This window comes from Haematobia irritans, chromosome 3 (assembly GCF_050003625.1).
Source record: "Haematobia irritans isolate KBUSLIRL chromosome 3, ASM5000362v1, whole genome shotgun sequence".
NCBI classification, from domain to species: domain Eukaryota; kingdom Metazoa; phylum Arthropoda; class Insecta; order Diptera; family Muscidae; genus Haematobia; species Haematobia irritans.
In genome coordinates, this window is record NC_134399.1 from 185,735,284 (window position 1) to 185,750,110 (window position 14,827).

Genomic DNA, 14,827 nt, shown 5'->3' on the forward strand with positions numbered 1-14,827 from the left:
CCGGAAGTGTTGCGAAATGGGATTATAAGCAATATATATATATATGTATATATATATATATATATATATATATATATATATATATATATATATATATATATATATATATATATATATATATATATATATATATATATATATATATATATATATATATATATATATATATATATATACATATATATATATATATATTATATATATATATATATATTATATATATATATATATATATATATATATATATATATATATATATATATATATATATATATATATATATATATATATATATATTGCTTATAATCCCATTTCGCAACACTTCCGGATTCAAACAGATTACACTTGTTTAAATTGAAAATGCACATTTGATGTTGACTTTTCATATGTATTTTCATCTGCTCTCATTCGAAAATGAAGGTCACTGATCCAATTGTACACGTTTGTTTGTCATCTCAATACCTTGGATTCATGTAACAACGACGATATAATCGGACATTTCTAGCTCGAGATATGATTTGTTTAGTGGAAAAAGACCGAAAAAACTAAAAATAACGGGATATCTCAAAAACTGTTCCATAAAAAAATGTTAACCTTCATTTCCGAATTCAGCAGATGAAAATACATAAGTCACCTCTCATCAAATGTATATGAAAGAAGTATATACGGCCGTAAGTTTGGCCTGGCCGAAGATATACCCTCCACCATGGATTATGTAGAAACTTCTTCTAAACACTGCCATCCACAATCGAATTACTTGAGTTGCGGTAACGCTTGCCGATGGCAAGGTATCTTAAAACCTCCTAACACCGTCTTCTAAATTGTAAGTAAGTCCATATTTGGTATATATTAAATCAAAAAATACCGATTAAATACGTATATAATTCAGTTTGACAAAATTTTCTATAGAAATAAAATTTTTTTATAGAAATAAAATTTTGACAAAATTTTCTATAGAAATAAAATTTTGATAAAATTTTCTATAGAAATAAAATTTTGACAAAATTTTCTATAGAAATGAAATTTTAACAAATATTCTATAGATATAGAATTTAAAAAAAGTTTGTATAGAAATACATTTTTGACAAAAGTTTCTATAGAAATAAAATTTTGACAAAATTTTCTATAGAAATAAAATTTTAACAAATTTTTCTATAGAAATAAAATGTTGACAAAATTTTCTATAGAAATAAAATTTTGACAAAATTTTCTATAAAGTTTTGACATAATTTTCTATAGAAATGAAATTTTAACAAATATTCTATAGATATAGAATTTAAAAAAAAAATTGTATAGAAATAAATTTTTGACAAAATTTTGAAAGGAAATGATATTTTGACAAAAGTTTCTATAGGCCGGTATGCACCTCTAGCGAAATTTTCTGTAGCAAAAATGTATTTAAGTCTACAACAAAAAAACAAGGCCGTGTACACAAGTTTTAAACCAGCTAATCGCTTTTAAAAATCGTTATATAAAAATGTATATATGTTCCAAATATTCCTCAAATAAATTGTTTATTATTTACAGACTTTTAAAACTTTTACGCACACAATGATTGTAATAAATTAAATGTTTGCTGCCAAAATATGCTTTTGACAACCCTGTTATTTTCATTAGAGGTGCGTACCATCTTACGAAATTGAACGCTACCGAAAATTTCGTTAGCATAAATAGCAATGCATTTCTTATGGGAATGAAATTTTTCGCTAGAGGTGCATATCGGCTTTATAGAAATAAAATTTTGGTAGATTATTTTTGGCTCGACCATGATTATGAACCGATATGGACCAATTTATGTGTGATTGGAGATCGTTCAAATTTGAACCGGATCGAATGAATTTTGCTCCTCCAAGAGGCTCCGGAGGTCAAATCTGGGGATCGGTTTATATGGGGCCTATATATAATTGTGAACCGATGTGGACAAATTTTTGCATGGATGTTAGAGACCATATACTAAAACCACGTTTCACATTTGAACCGGATCGGATGAATTTTTTTCCTCCAAGAGGCTCCGGAGGTCACATCTGGAGAACGGGGCTATATATAATAATGGACCGATATGGACCAATTCTGGCATGGTTGTTAGAGACCATATACTAACACCATGTTCCAAATTTCAGCTGGATTGGATGAAATTTGTTTCTCTTTGAGGCTCCGCAAGCCAAATCTGGGGATCGGTTTATATGGGGGCTATATATAATTATGGACCGATGTGGACCAATCTTTGCATGGTTGTTAGAGACCATATACTAAAACCACGTTTCACATTTGAACCGGATCGGATGAATTTTTTTTCTCCAAGAGGCTCCGGAGGTCAAATCTGGAGAACGGGGCTATATATAAATATGGACCGATATGGACCAATTCTGGCATGGTTGTTAGAGATCATATACTTACACCATGTTCCAAATTTCAGCTGGATTGGATGAAATTTGTTTCTCTTTGAGGCTCCGCAAGCCAATATGGGGATCGGTTTATATGGGGGCTATATATAATTATGGACCGATGTGCACCAATTTTAGCATGGTTGTTAGAGACCATATACCACACCATGTACCAAATTTCAGCCAGATCGGTTGAAATTTGCTTCTCTTTGAGGCTCCGCAAGCCAAATCTGGGGATCGGTTCATATGGGTGCTATATATAATTATGGACCGATATGGACCAATTTGTGCATGGTTGTTAGTGACCATATACACACAAAAAATTTTTTTTCTGAATCAATCACGAAATTAATTGATCCAATCAATTTTTTAATTGAAATGTCTTCAATCACAGAAATGATAGTATCAATTAAAAAATTAATTGACAGTCAATTAAAAAATTAATTGATCCAATTAAAAAATTAATTGATACTATTAAATTGTGTGATTGATTTTTATTTCAATTAAAAAATTTGTTGATTCAATTAAATTTTTAATTGAATATTTCTAAAAATCAATTAAGATTTTAATTGGAAAAATTTTCGTGAAATTTTTTTCTGTGTACTAACACCATGTACCAAATTGCAGCCAGGTTGGATGAACTTTGTTTCTCTTTGAGGCTCCGCAAGCCAAATCGGGGGATCTGTTTATATGGGGGCTATATATAATTATGGACCGATGTGGACTAATTTTAGCATGGTTGTTAGAGACCATATACCAACACCATGTACCAAATTTCAGCCAGATCTGATGAAATTTGCTTCTCTTTGAGGCTCCGCAAGCCAAATCTGGAATCGGTTTATATGGGGGCTATATATAATTATGGACCGATATGGACCAATTCTGGCATGGTTGTTAGAGACCATAAACCAACACCATGTACCAAATTTCAGCCGGATCGGATGAAATATGCTTTTCTTAGAGGCTTCGCAAACCAAATCTGAGGGTCCGTTTATATGGAGGCTATACGTAAAAGTGGACTCATATGGCCCATTTGCAATACCATCCGACCTACATCAATAACAACTACTTGTGCCAAGTTTCAAGTCGATAGCTTGTTTCGTTCGGAAGTTAGCGTGATTTCAACAGACGGACGGACGGACGGTCGGACGGTCGGACGGACATGCTTAGATCGACTCAGAATTTCACCACGACCCAGAATATATATACTTTATGGGGTCTTAGAGCAATATTTCGATGTGTTACAAACGGAATGACAAAGTTATACCCTCCACCATCCTATGGTGGAGGGTATAAAAAAAATTATTTTGTAAACTTGTGTTATTTTTGGCTACACTTTTTTCTTTACTAAGAAACCGAATACCATTTATGCCTTTTACCATCAAAGGCCTTCAATACACAGCTATACATATTCGGTTCTCTCTCTCCATTTTTTTCGTCCAATGACAAGTGTAATATTCGGCCATATAGAAGATAAACTTCAAACTAGAGGGGTGATTTTTTGACAATTGTGTTATTGTGTTCTCTTCGCTTTGACAAGGTGTTCGTATGTGTGTGTGTGGTGTTTTGCGAGATACAATTCGTGCTTAGGTCGTTACATCTGTAGTGGTGGCAAAAGGACGATGAGCAAAACATTACACAGCACAAACAAAAGAACATTTATTCAAAATTTTACCATAAATAGTTAATTAATTAATAACAAATGTATATAATTGTAATAAATAACAAGTGTAGTTTTAGAATTCAATAAAATTAAGATGATTTTGTGACAACCAGCCCATAAAAAAGCCAATGCAAAAAATCCAACTCCTCAATATTCATCGTTTTCGTCGTAGTCGTTGTCGTTGTCGTCGTCGTGGCCATAGTCATCATAGTCGTTGTAGCGAAAACGGTTTTCCAACTCGAATATGTGAACATGAGCGAGCTGTGAGCAGCAGTGAGAAATCGATACGACGATGGTATACACATAAACAACATTCCAAAAGAGGAAGCAAAAAAATAGTCAAAAGGATTGTCATTATTCTTCATACATAGCAAAAAAAGCAAAAAAAAAAACGGAAAAGCAAAACGGAAAAGAAACGAAACGAAGAAATTCTTATTATATATATATAGAAGATAAAATTCGGATTTAATTTTTAAAAAAAATTAACAACAACAACAACAGCTCTTATATATACATACTACATATATACATACATCTCTCTTCGATATATACATATGCATATATATAAATATATAGTATATATATCATAGTTTAAACAAAATAATAAAATTCAACACAACACAAAAAAAAACCATGGAATCTAAAAGTTAAGGTGAGTCTCCAAGTGAAGGCATAAAGGAAATATTCATCTTGCCTGTGCGTGAGTGTGTGTGCGTGTGTGTTTTTTTGCGTGAGTGTCGAGCCCCATCGAGCAAATAGATATGTACACAGCATCGTAGAGAAATAATAATTTTATTTTCAAGTGAATATCATTGCAAAACAAATCCCAACACTCAAGAAAATGTTCATCTCTCTATAGCTACATTTTGTTACATAGAAAGTGAAGTTGAAATAATTTTCTTTTCGGCCTTTGAGGTTCCATCACCACCCCGAAGGGTATAAATTGTGATGTGTGTGTGTGTGTGTGTGACAGAAGGAAAAAATATTTTTCGTTTCGCGTTTCCCCAAAAACTGAAGGTCGGCCCGAGTGTATATTTTTTTTTCGTCTTCCTCACCAGGACTATGGACTATAAATTTGTCAAAGATTGTTTAGTGGAAAGTGTCATCTAGAAAATTGTGAAGTCTTTTTTTTTTTAATTTTCAAACCCCTCTATAACATTTCTCCTACGCATAAATAAGCATAGAATCCTTTGGACCATACAAATGGGTTAGTACTCAATATGATATGGTATGGACACGGTATGGTTTTCTATGTTGTATGATTGTCACCATCGTTTTGGTCTGCCTGCTTGTCACAGCAACGTTGCCAGGCAGCCAGGCAACAATTATATATTTGCCGTTTCGTGCAAGTACCACCACCCATATATATTTTGCATTTTATAGCGAATCCTTTCAAAGGATCACCTCTTGTACTCCCGTGTGTGTGTGTGTGTGCGTGTGTTTATTGTTCTTAATTTTTTCTTTTGGATTGATGGTGTGCGTGTAATTTCCTATTATTTGCATTAACTTTCAAAAGTGGTCCTCTTCTATGGTCTCAAAGACATAAACATAGCCTAGATTGTGTTCCTATGTGATTTTCCATAAGCATGGCCTATAAGCTATGTTCGCTCAGACCGAATTTTAAATACCCACCACCATGGACAATTTCATTTGAAAAGCCCTAGTCGAATTTGATATGGATTAATGTTTCCTCGAAAGGAAACTACAACAGATTCTAGAATCGTACTTCTAGGGGAATCTTAAACCTATAGTCGAAGCTTGTAAGATAGTCGGATGAAATAACGCTTTTCATAGGATTTGAAATCTAAACTCTGTGGATTTTTACCCTCATAACCCGAAAAGTAAAATCGCGAAATTTTATTTCTAATTTCGTGTAATTTGGAAGATATGTATGCCGTCTATCCACTCAAGTAGTTGAATCGCTAGACCGATTTATACCGCGGCTATAGCAACAACCAAGAAATCAGATCGGTTTATATGGGCGTTATAATAAAAGATGGACCAATACCCACCATACTCTGCACTAGAACACCTCTAGATTTCCAATTTCAGGTAAATCGAATGAAAAATTCAATTTTTATGGCAGCAAGAAATCAAATTGGAAGATCGGGCTATATGAGAGCCATCGTGGCGCTTTGCATATAAAGAGACATGGGTTGAATCCCAGTTTCGACCAAATATTATGTTTCAAAACTGTAAGTGGTTTTACCGGAATATGGCACGCCGTTCGGACTCACCTATAAAAATGAGGAGATACAAAACAATTGGATCGGAGGTTATAACAAGCCATGGACCAATATTCGGCACTAGAACATTTCTAGATGTCCAATTTCTAGCAAACCTGATGAAAAATACAGTTTCTATACCCGCAAGAAATCAAATTGGGAGATCGGGCTATATAAGAGCCATCGTGGTGCTTTTCATACAAAGAGTTATGGGTTCAATCCCAGTTTCGACCAAATATCAAACATTTTTTTAGCAGTGGATTATCCCCTCTCAGTAATGGTGATGGTATTTCTGAGTATTTCAAAGCTTCTCTACACGGACGAAAAAGACTGTTAGGTGTAAAAATTATATGTTTGGAACTCAAAATTTTTAACACAATATTTTTAAGTGCAAGCATATAATGTTCATAAACTAGCATAAAATATTTGGGGCATATATGTTAATATGTTAGAACATATTATGTTTCAGACATACAATTTTTGTAAGTATAATATGCTTAGATGCATAGTATACTTATTATACGTTAATTTGGAAATAGCCTATAAACATATAAGTCTTTAGAAAGAGAGAGCTAGAGAGTATGCTGCAAGTAAAATAATGGAAGTAACCAATTGGCGCCTTAGGTTAGGCTAGCTTAGGTTATGTGGCAGCCCGATGTATCAGGCTCACTTAGACTATTCAGTCCATTGTGATACCACAGTGGTGAACTTCTCTCTTATCACTGAGTGCTGCCCGATTCCATGTTAAGCTCAATGACAAGGGACCTCCTTTTTATAGCCGAGTCCGAACGGCGTTACACATTCCAGTGAAACCACTTAGAAAGCTTTGAAACCCTCAGAAATGTCACCAGCATTACTGAGGTGGGATAATCCACCGCTGAAAAACTTTTTGGTGTTCGGTCGTAGCAGGAATCGAACCCACGACCTTGTGTATGCAAGGCGGGCATGCTAACCATTGCACCACGGTGGCTCCCTTAAAAATATATCTACACAAAGAAAATTTCATTAAAATTTTTTACTATCATAATATGTTTGAACACTACAAACAATATTTTGTTTGGACCAATCCTGAAAATATATATGTTTGAAGCAAAATGTGTTTGGGGTATATGTTACATTTTTTTGAGGGTGTAAGCGGTTTCAACGCAATGGGGAACGCCTGTAACAAAAAGGTCCCTCGTCATTGAGTTAAACATAGATTCAGGTACCACTCAGTGTTAAGGTAGAAGTTCACCACTGCGGTACTACAATGGACTGAATAGTCTAAGTGAGACTGAAATATCGGGCTGTCACCATTCCTAACCTAACTTATTGGAGCAAATTTATAATATGGACATACAATATCTCCAGATTTCCGAAGACGAGTAAATACAATAAAAACTGTGGTGTCGAGATGTCCGAAAAATCAGAACATTAACCGATATACACCTAATTGAATTTCTTGCGGTTTGTATTGCGCAAGAAATCCAATTAGGAGATCGGGCTACATGCACGGATGAAAAATACTGTTTTCCAAATGTTTGGGTGTAAAAATTATATGTTTGGAACCCAAATTTTGTAACACAATATTTTTAAGTGCAAGTATACAATTAACATAAGATGTTTGGAACATATATGTTGATATGTTAGAACATATTATGTTTGAGACATAAAATGTTTGTAAATATGATATGTTTGAATTCAAAAATATATTAATTTAGAAATAGCCTATAAACATATATGTGTTTAGAAAGAGAGACCTAGAGAGTACGAATGGAAGTAACCAATTGGCGCCTTAATAATATATCCAAATAAAGAAAATTTCATTAAAATTTTTTATTACCAGTGTATGCCTAAGGTGAAACATAATATGTTTAAACAATACAAACAATATTTTGTTTGGACAAATCCTGAAAATATATATGCTTGAAGCCAAATGTGTTTTTTGGGTATATGTTACAGAAGGGATTTTTTTTTTGAGGGTGTGGGGACTCAATGTTTAGAAGCCAAGCTTACCATGACTTAGCATCTAAAGGGTGATACGGTCAAAATTTGGTCAATATAAACTTGACGTATTTCTTTCAATTTTGCATTTAAAAAAACCTGAACACCCCTCATTTTGAAGGTGTGTGTGTGTGTAGAATGTTGCTCCTATTTTGATTTTGGAATTCACTCTTCAGTTGTCAAAATGCCGTCCAAGCAAAAAGAGCAGCGTATCAAAATTTTGCTCGCGCATCGCGAAAATCCTAGCTACTCGCACGCAAAGCTGGCTAAATCGCTAAAAGTTGCCAAATCAACCGTTACAAATGTAATTAAAGTGTTTGGGGAACGTTTGTCGACAGCCAGGAAGTCTGGATCGGGGGGAAATCGAAAACCGGAAGCCGCTGAGACGACAAAGAGAGTTGCCGGTAGTTTCAAGCGAAACCCTAACCTCTCTCTCCGAGATGCCGCAAGTAAGCTGGGTGTATCGTCTACAACCGTGCATCGAGCCAAAAAACGAGCCGGACTATCGACTTACAAGAAGGTAGTGACTCCAAATCGCGATGATAAACAAAATACGACGGCCAAAGCGCGATCCCGAAGGCTGTACACGACGATGCTGACGAAGTTTGACTGCGTGGTAATGGACGACGAAACCTACGTCAAAGCCGACTACAAGCAGCTTCCGGGACAGGAGTTTTATACGGCAAAAGGAAGGGGAAAGGTAGCAGATATTTTCAAGCACATGAAACTGTCAAAGTTCGCAAAAAAATATCTGGTTTGGCAAGCCATCTGTACCTGTGGCTTGAAAAGCAGCATTTTCATACGTGAAAGAGTGTTTGAATAAACGTCTGCTGCCTTTCCTGAAGAAACACGGTTGTTCCGTACTGTTTTGGCCGGATTTGGCATCTTGCCATTACGGTAAAAAGGCCATGGAGTGGTACGCCGCCAACAACGCAGGTGGTTCCCAAGAACAAGAACCCTCCCAACACGCCAGAGCTCCGCCCAATTGATAAATACTGGGCTATTGTCAAGCGGAACCTAAAGAAGACCAAAAACTGCTAAGGACGAGCAGCAGTTCAAGGCAAACTGGCTTTCTGCGGCGAAGAAGGTGGACAAGGTGGCTGTACAAAATCTGATGGCAGTTGTCAAGCGTGAGGCCCGGCAATTCGGATTTGGAAAAGCGAAAGCCTAACTGAATATTTTTCCTGAATTTTATACTAATTGAACTTGAAAAAGAAGTTTAATTTGATTTTTTAAATTAATGATTTCACCGATTTACACGCGTTTTCCCTTGACCAAATTTTGACCGTATCACCCTTTAAGTCAAGCATTAAAAAATTTAGAACTTATATCGAGGGACATGAGTCTACGGTGATCACAGATCACGCTTTCTTAATATGGCTCATGTCCCAAAACGTTTTATGTACAAGGTCAGGTCGATGGGCTTTAAAGCTTCAGGCATACCGTTTTAAAATTGAACATCGTAAAGGATCTTAGAACTTAGTTCTGTATACACTTTCCATTTACAACGCATAGAATCTGGCCGTAGTCAGTCTGAACTAGGGATCAACATAAGGGTTTTTGGGGATCTAAATTCCAACCACTTTTCCTCGACACGCATAATTGTGGACTTAAACTATATCTAGATTTCAAATTGGACAAATTGGATTTCTAAAAGCCCAAAAAGCAAAATTGGTGGGTCCGTTTATGTGGGGACTCTATCAAAACATAGACCGACACACGCCATATCCGACACTCCTATTTGTTGTAAATAGGAGTACCTCTAGTTTTACAATATCAGGCAAATCGGATAAAAATTCCGGTTTCTATGCCCGCAAAACATTAAATTGAGAGATCGGGCTATATGGGGGCTAAATGAGAATATTCTTAGTAGCCACGGTAAGCAATAAGAAATTTAGAGCTTACCTTCGTAAATAGGAGGACCTCTAGTTTTACAATATCAGGCAAATCGGATAAAAATTCCGGCTTCTATGCCCGCAAAATATTAAATTGAGAGATCGGGCTATATGGGGGCTAAATGAGAATATTCTTAGTAGCCACCGTAAGCAATAACAAATTCAGAGCTTACCTTCGTAAAATATATCATGTCCCAAGCCGATCTAAGTACAATGCCAGCTCGGTGGGCTTTAAAAGTTAAGAAATTCCATTTTGAAATTGAACATCGAATCTTTGAACACTTACTCGTGTCAACACCGAGGATCTCTCTGAAGTCCGATGTCTTTCTGAACTAGGGATCAACATAGGGGGTTTCGAACCTAAACCCCAACCTAAAATACCCCTTGATTTCGGATAAAAGTTGTACTCTCTAGAAACTCAAGAAGGAAAATCGGTGGTTTAAACGGAGTTATATTAAACAAGTAAGTAAAGTCTAAAGTCGGGCGGGGCCGACTATATTATACCCTTCACCCCTATGTAGGCCAAAATTTGTGTTACCATCTCAACTACTTCACATTTGCTGGAAGCTATATAAAGGAGACAATTTTTTTACTTCTACAAAATCTCTAGAATTAAAATTTAAATCGGCTAACGCTATCCAGTTAATTGGAGGAAACTTCCACTGAAAATTGGTCTAAAATGTGTAACAGTCTACCATATTTCCCCAACTCTGGTGTACGTATATATGGGAGCTATATATAATCTGAACCGATTTTGACTAAATTTGACATGTACAGTTAGAATAATAATTCTGCTATCTATGCGAAATTTCACGTAAATGGGAGTATAACTTTGCCCCCCTGGTCATATGAGTGCAAATCGGACGGAAGATATATATAGGAGCCATATCTAAATCTGAACCGATTTCAACCAAATTTGGCACAGGTACTGATACTACTAAACGTACTCCTTGTGCGAAATTTGAAGCAAATCTCGGCAAAACCCTGGATTTTGAGGCCATATAAGTTCAAATCGGACAAAAGATATATATGAGAGCTATATCTAAATCTGCATCGATTTTGACCATATTTGGCACATACAATAGTATCGTTAAAAGTACCCCTTGTGCTAAATTTGAAGCAAATCACGGTAAAACTCTGGCTTTTGTGGCCATATAAGTTCAAATCGGACGAAAGATATATATGAGAGCTATATCTAAATTTGAACCGATTTCAATACAATTTACCAAGCATTGGTAGAATGTCAATTCTACCCTCTGTGCAAAATTTCACGAAGATCGGTAGTAAACTTTGGCCTCTGTGGTCATATGAGTCTAAATCGGACGAAAGATATATATGGGAGCTATATCTAAATCTGAACCGATTTGGCTGATATTTTTCAAGATTTTCGAGATTCATAAAATATTTTGATGTACGGCATTTCAAGAAAATCGGTTGATAAACACGCTAACTATGACCAAATCGGGGATAAATATATATGGCAGCTATATCTAAATCTGAACCGATTTTTTCCAAAACCAATAGCGATTGTCTCTGTCCCAAGAAACGGCCCTACACCAAATTTGAGGACGATCGGACTTAAATTGCGAGCTGTTCTTTGTGCACAAAAATTACATATACAGACAGACGGACGGACAGACAGACAGACGGACATCGCTAAATCGACTCAGAATTTAATTCTAAGCCGATCGGTATGCTAAAAGATGGGTCTATGACCACTATTTCTTGGCGTTACATACAAATGCACAAACTTATTATACCCTGTACCACAGTAGTGGTGAAGGGTATAAATATGAACCGGTACACAAAATATCCAGCATTCCTATTTGTGGAATCAAATATACCTCTAGGTTTCAAATTTCAGGCAAATCGGATAAAAATTCCGGTATCTATGCCCGCAAGAAATCAAATTGGAAGATCGGGCTATATGGGAGCTAAATGAGAATATGCTTGGTAGCCATGGTAAGCATTAAGAAATGTAGAGGGATATGACTTCATGATGATCACAGATCACGCCTTCTTAAAATCCCAGCAAAAAAAAGCGTCGACAAAAAAGTAGTGAAAATGTTCTTTTTGGATCCGAAAGTGGTGCAAAATTGGCGCAGAAGCGATGAATTTAACATGGGCTTGTCATAGGACGGATGTCCAACATTTCAACTGCCGTTGCACTGAATATGCACCACTTCTTTAGATGTGATCCGAATTCAGTGTTTTGGATGTGAATTAAAAAATTTTGTGGTGTTTTGACAAATAATTAATTTTTTTAATTTTTTTATGATTTTTAATGCAATCTAACGCTTGTCTGCAACCCTTGACCTCAAATATTTTCAAAATTTCGCAATTTTTCTAGAATGAATTTAGAAATTTTTTCGAAAAAATTTAAATAATTTATACCATTTTATTAATCCTTACCCTGTTTTTAACATATTTCAAACAAAAAATTTTAAAATTGCCCTTTAAAAGTATGAAAAAAAGCGAGTTATAAAAAATTGAATTAAAAGAACTTCCTGAGTAGTTAAAATAAAGTAAATCCCTGGAAGGATATTTTTGGAAGTGCTTTTAAAGTTGTGCCTTTAGAAGTACTTCCAAATTTTTTTGCTGGGATGGCTCATGTCCCAAATCGACTTAAGCACAAGGTCAGCTTCAGGGATATCATTTAAAATTGAACATCGTGAAGAATCTAAGAGCACATTGTATACAAATTGCGGTGGCTGATACGTAATGCAACAAAGTGATATATACTTTTATTGTTCAAAAGCTAAAAATGTCGGAAATTATATGCAATTTTATAATCAGTTTAGACTTATTCGGATTGGCTAGTTTTGGCACCAAATATGCTCTGCGGTATTTTAGCTCATTTCCGGCTAAACGCCATCTTGCGATGATCGATACTTTTGTATTTCATAGTGCCAACCATACTCTTCAAAATTCATTAGAAGTACAAGTGCAAGTGCAGGACTTCAATACTACACGCAGAGAAGGAATATGATCCCCTCAACCATGTTTCGAGAGCAAAATGTTGTTTTTGGATGGTGACCATGGAACATTTTTGTCGCAAAAATGTTGTTTTCTCGGCAAATATATACATGGTTGCCGAAGTCAGACATATGCTCTTTGAGAAAATAACATGGTTGCCGCAAACATGTTACATGTTCTCCGTTCAAAAATAACATTTTGCTCTCGAAACATGGTTGAGATGATCATATTCCTTCTCTGAGTGTACCTTTAGAACATTTCCTGATAATATTCGTCATTTTTAAGACGTCACGGTCGATAAATATGAGCGGGGAGCAACCATCGGCCCTTACCGCGCTCCAATTCTGGTGGCCACCCAAAGGTGTACATTTTCAGGCGACCTTTCTTTAAATCCGATCACTTTGTTTAAAAACTGATCAATTTGGAATGGTTTCCCATTGGAAAAACAAAATTCGGTAACTCACCATTTTCGTGCAAACTCAGCAACTCTTTGGCTATTTCCAATCTAACTTTTTGTGTGCATCGGTTAGTTCTAAGTTTGCTGTTTTTGGAGCATCAATGGCTTTAGTCCAATGATATTTTTTTGTTTAAGTTTTCGACGCAATGCAACATTACACCAGTGTCATGGTAACGAGCAATGATACGAGAAACAAATGTTTTATTCACATTTACCATAAATGCTGCATAGCTCTAATGATATTCAGTTGCGGTTTTCCAGCCACATACAAAACAATTGCACTAGCACGCTAGAACTCGCGAAAACTAAATTTTTGTATGCAATAGATCGAAATGCTTTTGTAAGCTTGCAAACAATAAATTTAACTATCATTGGAACAAATCTCTCAGATAACAGACGAGCGGTTTAAAAATCATAGCAACCTGAAGTTGATTGCAATACATGTTGTTATCTACCCTATGTGGAGGCTATATCAAGGCCTGAAGCCTGATATAGCCCATCCTTGAACTTGACCTGCTTGTAACAGGTTGGCTGATAAGTCCCCGGTCTGACACATAGATGGCGTCGCTAGTATTAAATGCATATTATTTTTATATAGTACCAACCTTCAAATGATTCCTGTCAAAATTTGACATCTGTAAGTCAATTAGTTTGTGAGATAGAGCGTCTTTTGTGAAGCAACTTTTGTTATTGTGAAAAAATGGAAAAAAGGAATTTCGTGTTTTGATAAAATACAGTTTTCTGAAAAAATACGGTGGAATCAAAAACATGGCTTGATAATGAGTTTCCGGACTCTGCCCAGGGAAATCAACAATAATTGATTGGTATTCAAAATTCAAGCGTGGTGAAATGAGCACGGAGGACGGTGAACGCAGTGGACGCCCGAAAAAGGTGGTTACCGACGAAAACATCAAAAAAATCCACAAAATGATTTTGAATGACCCTAAAATGAAGTTGATCGAGAGAGCAGAGGCCTTAAAGATATCAAAGGAACGTCTTGGTCATATCATTCATCAATATCTGGATATGCGGAAGCTCTGTGCAAAATGGGTGCCGCGCGAGCTCATATTTGACCATAAACAACAACGTGTTGATGATTCTGAGCGGTGTTTGCAGTTGTTAACTCGTAATACACCCGAGTTTTTCCATCGATATGTGACAATGGATGAAACATGGCTCCATCACTACACTCCTGAGTCCAATCGACAGTCGGCTGAGTGGACAGCGACCTGTGAACCGTCTCC

At 35.8% G+C, this 14,827-nt stretch overlaps 1 protein-coding gene across 1 annotated transcript in view; it reads left to right on the forward strand.

The window, feature by feature from the left end:
- The first annotated feature begins 4,002 nt into the window (after positions 1 to 4,002).
- Positions 4,003 to 14,827, forward strand: part of rho-5 (rhomboid-5) — a 44,047-nt gene continuing 33,222 nt past the window's right edge. Inside the window, exon 1 of the mRNA XM_075300424.1 lies at positions 4,003 to 4,699. The gene's annotated coding sequence lies outside the window, so the exon portion shown is untranslated. The remainder of the gene's footprint in view (positions 4,700 to 14,827) is intronic.